This window comes from Elephantulus edwardii, unplaced genomic scaffold (genome assembly GCF_000299155.1).
Source record: "Elephantulus edwardii isolate Elephantulus edwardi_28Jun2011 unplaced genomic scaffold, EleEdw1.0 scaffold00010, whole genome shotgun sequence".
Taxonomy (NCBI): Eukaryota; Metazoa; Chordata; class Mammalia; order Macroscelidea; family Macroscelididae; genus Elephantulus; species Elephantulus edwardii.
This window is the reverse complement of record NW_006399760.1, coordinates 26,002,704-26,011,264: the sequence shown is the minus strand read 5'-3', so window position 1 is coordinate 26,011,264 and position 8,561 is coordinate 26,002,704. Positions and strand designations below refer to the sequence as shown.

At 43.4% G+C, this 8,561-nt stretch overlaps 1 protein-coding gene across 1 annotated transcript in view; it reads right to left on the bottom strand.

The window, feature by feature from the left end:
* GALNT13 (UDP-N-acetyl-alpha-D-galactosamine:polypeptide N-acetylgalactosaminyltransferase 13 (GalNAc-T13)) overlaps positions 1–7,824 on the bottom strand; it is an 869,120-nt gene extending 861,296 nt beyond the window's left edge. Inside the window, exon 1 of the mRNA XM_006880780.1 lies at positions 7,427–7,824. The gene's annotated coding sequence lies outside the window, so the exon portion shown is untranslated. The remainder of the gene's footprint in view (positions 1–7,426) is intronic.
* Between the last annotated feature and the right edge of the window lie 737 nt (positions 7,825–8,561).

Genomic DNA, 8,561 nt, shown 5'->3' with positions numbered 1-8,561 from the left:
AAATGAAAAATAAACAAACTAAATTAATAAAAAAAAATTTTTACTAACACCTAGGAGACACCTACTACAAGTAGTAGTACAAAGCAAGCACTCAATAAATTTTACTATGTCAATTTAAAAAATTAAGTCATCATTTTAATTCCATCATAAATAAGCTAGAGTTGTTATATCTATTCCCATGTGGTGGTGATGGTGTTGTGTACCACAGAGTCAGAACCGACCCACAGCTGACCCTCCAGTGGGTTTTCAGAGGCAGTTAATCACCTGGGAAGAGATTGTCCATCCTCCCACTCAGCAGCTGGTGGCCTCAAACCAAGTGCCTTCCAACTACTTTCTAAAAGTTGCTTTTTAGATTAAGAGTATTATATAGGAGTCTTAATAGTCATATAAATTTCACCTTCTCCATCTGAAAATAATTATACTATAAAAATCTGAACAGCAAATTAGCTCCATTACTATGCCTCTGATCTGCAAGAAGATGCGTAATCCCCATATGTCAAAATCCACTTTATGAACAAAAAGGAAGTGTTCTGCATAATCGTATCAAGGCAAGAAATATTATATAAGAGATGAAGGTGGCATTTACTACAATGTATAGGCTTTAATTTGGATGATTTCTGAATATGCAGACTCTGACTTAAATTTTTCTTTGGGTTTACAGTAGCTACTCCCTACATGCATTATGTTCACCAACATGACTAACCAATAGTTTAGTCATCTTCTTCTTTTAATGTTGTAATGGTGTTTAAATAAGATGTAAGACAATACAATGAAGTTTAATGTATCAAAGCAGTGTTGTTTGCTATCCAGACAGGACCAACTCATAGCTGACCCTCTGGTGGGTTTTTGAAAGCTGTTAATCACATGGGAGGAGATTGTCCATCTTTCTCTCCCCTCCCCTAAAGTAACTGGTAGATTCAAACCACATGCCTTTGAGACTGTAGTACAACAGAATTCCAAATAATTTGTCATCATGTTAAAACTCTGGTATATATCAGATATAGGTCCCCTAACTGTGAGCATTTCTAAAAATGACCTGAAGGCTGAATGTTTTAGATGAACAGTTTGTTTAATATTCTTATAAAACAAAATATCACACCTATGTTCCTGTACAGAATTGAAACAGCTGTCTTCTACATCTTGGGAGGACTAGACATTAATACGCGACAACATTTAACATGGATGTTTTGAATCTTGATTTAGTTCCATTAGGAATGGTGGCCCTTTTTTCCATGTACAGGAGGTTAGACATTAAGACTGAAAACTCTCAGACAAGAGTTCATAATGACAATTATTATGTGATGGCATGTTGCACTGCTAACCAAAAAAAGGGCTGTGCATCTCTGGCAGTTCAAATCTACAAGGTGATGTATGAGAGGAAAAACTGGGTTTACATTAAGATTTACAGCCTAAGAAACATGATGGAGGGTTGCTATGAGTCAGAAAAGACACCATGGCAGTGAGTAAACTAGATGCTTGAACCTGGGCCCCTACAGGAAATGTGGTTGTTGTTTTTAAATAATTTGGAGTAGAAAACTCACCGTTTATAGCCAATGGATTTGAACTTAAACCTGGCCTGTGCCCAGTATACACAAGCAGTCACTGTGTCAATCCATCTTATCGAGGGTCTTGTGTTTCTTCACTGATCCTCTGCCTTTCCTAGCCAAGATGTCCTTTTGCAAGGAATAGCCTCTCCTAACAGCAAGCCCAAAGTTGTTGTTGTTGTTATGTGCCATCGAGTCGCTTGCGACTCATAGCGACCCTATGTACAACAGCCCTAAACCCTACTCTATCCTGTGCCAATCTCACTGCCTCTGACACACCCATCCCAATTACCCAAGTCACGGAATCAATCCATCTCATACAGGGTCTTCCCCTTCTGACCCATCCCTCCACCCTCCCAAGCATGACGTCCCTCTCCAAGGACCTCTCCCTCCTTACAACATGTCCAAAGTATGTCAGATGAAGCCTCAGAATCCTTGCCTCGAAGGAGCGGCCTGGTTTAACCCTCTCTGGGATGAATCTGTTTGTTTTCTTGGCAGTCCAGGGTACGTTCAATACTCTTCTCCAGCACCACAGCTCAAAGGCATCAATTCTCCTTTTATTCTCCTTAGTCATTGTCCAACTCTTTGATGCATAACAATTGATTGCAAAGACCATAGCCTGTATCAGATGCACCTTAATCTCCAAAGTGACACCACTGCTCTTCAGTACCCTGGATAGGCCCAAAGTATGTGAGACTAAGTTTGACCATCCTTGCCTCTCTGGACTTGCACTCTAGCTGTACTTTGTCCAAGGCATACTTACTTGTTATTTTGGCTTATCTATTTTACCTTATATTTCAAAAATAATATGTTTTAAAGGCAAATCTACCTTAAGACTTTAAGCCCTAGAAATCTCTTAAAATGAGGCATTTCAACTGAAATAAATAGGTCCTGAAGCATACTAAGAAAATAATAATGGATACTGATAGCTCAAAGGGATTTTCAGCTAATGTCTTTATAGAGTTTGTTAAAAAATAAATGACTCGTAATCATATGTGTTTCCAGCCACTTGTTATCACTTTTAGTAATCAACTCACTCATAAAACCCATTACCCTCTAGTTGGAATTCACTCACAGCTGACCGTCAAGTGGGTTTCCAATGTTGTTAAGTTCCTTAGGAGTAGAATGCCTGTCTTTTTCCTGCTGAGGTCTTGTGGATTCCACCAGCCAGAGAAGAATGACTTCTGAGTTATCAGCACAATCCCCTTAGGACCAAGCCACTACAGCTCCCTAATAAAACCATGATCAACCATTATAAATATGCTGTGTCAAAAAGATAGATACAGGTCTAAATGTGAACCAAAGAGGAACAAGCAGCCCAAGAATTGTTTGCTTAATTATTACTTCTGCTTCCAAAGATAAAGGCATATAGTGTTCCAAATGGATGAACAATTATTAGTGAATTAATAGATAGATTTTTACAAATTTCCTTGAATTCTCTAAGTATTACATTTCACAAGAGAAATTGAGACTCTTCAAAAGCATGTAAGCTTGTAACTGAATGATAAAAAATCTTAATTAAACAATGTGCCTTAAGAAAGAAATCAAAAATAGAAGTCTAGTCTGTTAGAATCATGAATGGTTTATAAAAGCAGTGCTAGATCTTTAAATGTGATTTATATTTTCAAAGAGATGCACTGTGTGTACATATAGGCATGCACATGCAGGTAGGTGACATTAAGAAACATCATCACTTAGAATTAATATGACTATGTATACATGCTTAGGTCTCAACTTGAGATTTCACATGTGTTTGTTTATTCTGGTGTGAGTGGAGGAAAGGACTTAGAACCAATGGCCAGTTAAAATCCTTATATAATTGGACATATGGTCACGCAGACTTCAAAGCTGCAATCTCATTAAACCCCATTAGTTTTAAGTTGACTAAATGTCTATTAATAGGGACACAAACCTAAAGACTTTATTAAAACTACAATTAAGACAATTATTCTTCTTACAAGAGATGCCGCTTAAGAAAACAATGCCTAATTAGGGCAACTTGAGTTAAGAAGACTGAACTACAGGAATTTACTTTTTTGTGGCGCCACAGTGAACTTCATCAGAGAGATGTGGAGTTATTTTACATGTTGTGACTTTATTCATGTTCTAGTTCTACTAATTTGTTTATTTACTATTCTTATTTAGGGAGCTCTGGTGGCCTAGTGGCAAGAATCTGTGCTGCAATTTCAAAGTCATGCAGTTTGAGGCCAAGAGCTGCTCTATGGGAGAAGGATGGGCAATCTCTTCCTATGCGATTAACTGCCTCTGAAAACTCCTTGAAGGGTCAGCTATGGGACAGTTCCGACTCAATGGTACACAACAACAACAACATTCTTATTATTTAGAAACACCAAGAGATTTAGAAATGCCTCTTCAGTTGCTTAACAAGAAAGAATAAAAACTTTCATTTGCTGCTTTTTTTCTTAGCCTCATCCTAAAATGTCAAAGTCTTAATAAACTGCACAAACTCTATTAAATGTTATTACACTTTCCACCATTCTAAAATCAAAATTGACATAATAGAAACATTATATTTCACTTTGCTATTACTGTCTAGCCTAAAATAAGCACATATTTAGTGTCTCACCATGTTCAGATGTGTAAGAAATCCAAAGACATTTCATCTAATATCAGAACTATCAACACTTGATTTACTTTGTAATTTAGCTTTTAAAAAACAAATATTATGTAGAAGAGAAATAGCAGAAGATTAGAATTTTCTTAAGTAGTATCCCTTACACCAAACTGTCTTGCACATTACTATAATAGTACGTTCCCAGCTACTTTAGAAGAGGACATGTATATTACCAAAACAATAATACTGCCACTCATGGAGTCTCGCTGATATATTTTCTTCTTCTTGTTGTTTATACCATCAAGTCTGAACCGACCTAGAGCTGACCCTCCAGTAAGTTTTCAGAGGCAGTTTATCACAAGAAAGGAGACTGCCCATCCATCTCCCATATCTTTTTTTACAAGACAGCATATTTCCAGGTATTTTCACATATTCTCACATGTGTGAACTTTATGGGCTCAGAGAAAGATGAACAATCTTTTCTCAAGTAATTAACAGCCTATGAAAACCTGCTGGACAGTTAGCTATGAGTCAGTTCCGAATCAACAGTGCATAACAACAACATATCTGAAACAGTAGAAAACTTGAAAAATATTTTTGATAAGTGAAGAAGTTTACAGATAAAACTTATAGGCTTAAAAAATACCTAAGGGTGACACGTCTATTATTTATATTAAAACTTTTCACTTGTTAAGAACCACAAGGAAAAAAAAAAAAAAAACCAACCACAGTAAAGTCTTCAACAATACCAAATATGTGTAATGTCCCACTTTACTAAGTTTAAGTAAGGAGGTTGACAATAGCAATCATCCTTCTAAAATGTATTTTCTTGACTCTTCAATGACTAGTAAAAAACATCAGTTAAAAAAATTGCAGAGAAGGACAAAACCAGGCAGCAAAGCTTCAGACTCGTCCTTTTATATCTATACAACAGTCACTTGAGGATCTTGTTAAAAACATGGTTTCTGATTCGGTGTATTTGGAGGAGAAGGGCAAGTTGTTGGCAGAGAGTCAAAGCAAAAGGAACCCATTCCTAGTGAGGTCACCGGGAAAGAAGCAGAGGGCTTATGTTTCAACACCCTTCCCTCTCTGTCCTTAATTCCAATCTATAAAAGACTAAATGAAACAAAAAACAAAACAAAAAAAAAGAATTCAACTTCTGGTAAATAGGGTCACTGGCATAGCTGAACCTACTTCATAGTCTGGAATCAACTGCTTCTTGAATCAATCAACAAGTTCTTATTAAGCACTTACTAGTTTCTTCACAATGTTCTAGGTTTTGCATATATGACAGAGCATAAGGTCCCACTCTAGTCTCTCTGATCTAAAATCAATCTACACCAACAGTGCTCTGATTTCTTCAGAAAACCTTTATTTCTTTGCATCCAAACCTGATCTGAGATATAGTGCTCCCATTTAGGCAAGAAGCATAAACACCTGAACTGTTAGAAATGGCATGTTGAAGATATTTACATAAGGAAGAGTAATTAAGGAAAATTCTCAGTGGAGTTCAAGGTAGGAAAGGGCAGGAGGAAGAGAAGGTGTGAAACACCTGGTTTGTGGTTAAGTAACACAGTGAAATGTACTTAGGTTATTAAAATTCTCCAAACTTAAATCACCTGAGTGAGATTTCAATAGTAAGATCCTAATTCTGAACGAGAAAAATGTATAGAGATCAGGAAAGGGGTGGGGGTGGGGGGTGAATATCAGTAATGCAATTCAAAATTCAACATGAGGAAACAAAAATGGTCTGGAAAAAGCCAGGAGAATTATCTACTGAGATGGGAGGAGAGGTTCCCAGGAAGAGTCACTAATAGTATAACCTTACTTTTCTGTATTCTCAAACCAGCTGGTTCCTTTAACACTAGAGGGCACGAACACCAACACACGCTTCCTTACAATTACACACACATATAGACACACGGAAAGAGCACAGACGCAATGTTCATATAAAGGTTGGTGAAAATCTAAGTTCTCCAAGGAAACCGTTCATTTCAGCGAGCTGGAACAGCCAAACGTCTTTCGCCCTGCAAATAAACCCTCTGTGCTGTATTTCTAGGAAGAGTGGCTGGGCTCTCTCCCATGGAAACCGCTCTCCTAAATAAAGATGCCATGGATGGTAGTTTGTGACAGACCTGCCTCCAAGGTCCCCAATGCTCCCTCCCCTCCTCTGCTCTTAACACTTTCGCCTCAGCAAAACTCCCCACCCTTTGGAGGTCAGTTTTCCTTGAACCCCACAGCTTCTGGGTTTTCCCCTGTTCCTTCCCCCCCAGATGCTCATTAATGCTGGAGAGATGGACTCTCCACTTGCAGACTCAACAGTATTAAGACCGACAGCTTTGCTTTCACTGTACAAATGGACACTTTCCGTGCGCTCTGCTCCAAGTCAGCGCAACGCCCTAGGTTTCTGAGCAGCTAAACCCTCACGGAGCCCATGGCTCTGACCTCCATGGCCCACACTCAGCCCCAAGAGCCCCAACAAGGGCAGCTTGCCTCCATCCCCATTTCTTCATAATCCAAAAGGCAGGTGTCTGTACCTGGTCTACCCACCTCACCCCCCCAACCAACCCCGGCCAAGGCATTAGACAAATCACATCAGGGGGACAGAAGTAGAGGAACAGGAAAAAGGGGTGAGAAGAGAGGGAGACAATCAGTCAATGGCAAAAACCAAGGAAATACTGCAAGATGTAGAGACAGCTGAAGAGACAGAATAAAGGGGACACAGTGACATCCCAAGGGAAACAGCGACAGAGATACACGCACCTAGAATTGGGGGGGGGGGGGGGGGGAGAAACTAAGGGCATACAGAGAGGTTAAGATTAAAGGGTAGAGAGTAGTGAATAAGGAGGCACCCAGAGGGGGACCCTAAGAACTGGAGCTTTCCCAGGCTCGGGCCGCGGAGAAGCACCGGCATCCTCGCTGCGGGCCACCCGCAGCTGGTTGGGGAAAGTTGCGGGGCAGGAAGGCTGAGTCACCCACGCCACCGAGAGACACCAGGGTGCACAGGGTGCCCTGCCCAGCGCCCACCAAGTTAGCCAGCAGCGGGCAAGGCTAGGGACAGGACGGCCAGCGGCACAAAGTTCCGCGCCCGGCGGTCCGGGTGCCGCACCTGCAGACACCAGCAAGGCGCGCTGAGAGCCGCGGAGATAGCTCGCCCGGACCAGTATCTCCAGCGCCCCGCCTCGGGACCGGTCCGGGGCGCTCGGTTCCGCACCCCCGCACTCCCTGCAGGACTTTGTGCCGGCACTTGCGCTGCCCGAAGAGGACCTGTCCCTGACATTTACAGAGAAGAGAGGAAGACGGAGACCTGCTATCCGTGGCCAAGGATCCCACGAAGAGGCAACGATTGGCGTGCACGTCCGGACTTGACACTCGCAGCCAGCTCAGCAGGCGCCGGCCGACGGCTCCGAGTAGCCGGCGCGCCGAGCCCGCGCTCACCTGGAAGCCGCCCGCGAGCGCCGCGCGCCCCACGGCTCCCGCCCGCGCCTCTCCCTTCACACTTCCCCGCGAGCAGAGCGTGCGGGCTCCGGCCTCGACCAGCCCGGGAGAGGAGCCCTCATAGCGCAGCGGCGGGCTGGAGGGCTGGTTGGGCGCAGGGATAGCGGATGTCGAGGCCAAGGAGGAGCAGGACACGGAGCGAGGGCTCCTAGCACATTGTCACCTCAGTCAAGGCGCCACTGCCGCCGCCGCCTGGTCACTTCGCCCCCGGCCCCCGCCCCCCTCCCTCCCTCCCCAGCCCGCTCCCTCCCAGGCCCTCCCCCTCGCTCGGCCCCTCCCCCTCCCGTAGCCCCCGCCTGGAGGCCTCTCACTGGGCTGGTATCATTTACGTAACCAGCACCCCCAGCCCTCCTCCCTTCTCCCTCCCGCTTCTCCCCGGCTGGGGTGGTGCGCACCGAGCGCGCTCCTGCTGCTCCTGGAGCTGTGGCTTCTGCGATGCGCACAAGTCCCGCGATACTTGGCAGGCACAGCCCCCGAGAGCAACCGAGGGGTCGCCTCCTCTCCCCCTAGAGCAAATCCGTAACCCCGACTGCCCAAGGACCTCGAGATACCCACGCCCGCCGCTGGTGCCTTCACCGAAGTCGCCCAAGCTACCAGGCAGCCTCTTCGAGAACTGTTTGAGGGTCAGAGATTGCCCTCCGGGAAAGTTCATGCAACCTCTTCCCCGCCATCATTCCCAAAGGAGAGAAGCTTTGAGGGGACTTGAGATTTCCATGTCCTAAAGCAGAAAGAAAAGATAAAATCTGCCCTCTTGTCTCCTATAGTTTGCACACCATGGAAGATCCTGGTGCTGTGGTTACCGGTGGCTACACTGTGAAAAAACTGGAAATGTGTAATGATTCCTTTTGATCCGTATTTATTTTTTTTTTTTTTTGAAGAGTTAAAAAGAAAAGTGAGGCTTTATCTATGATCCAGGGAAGAAGAGGTTTAAATTCCTTTCTGAA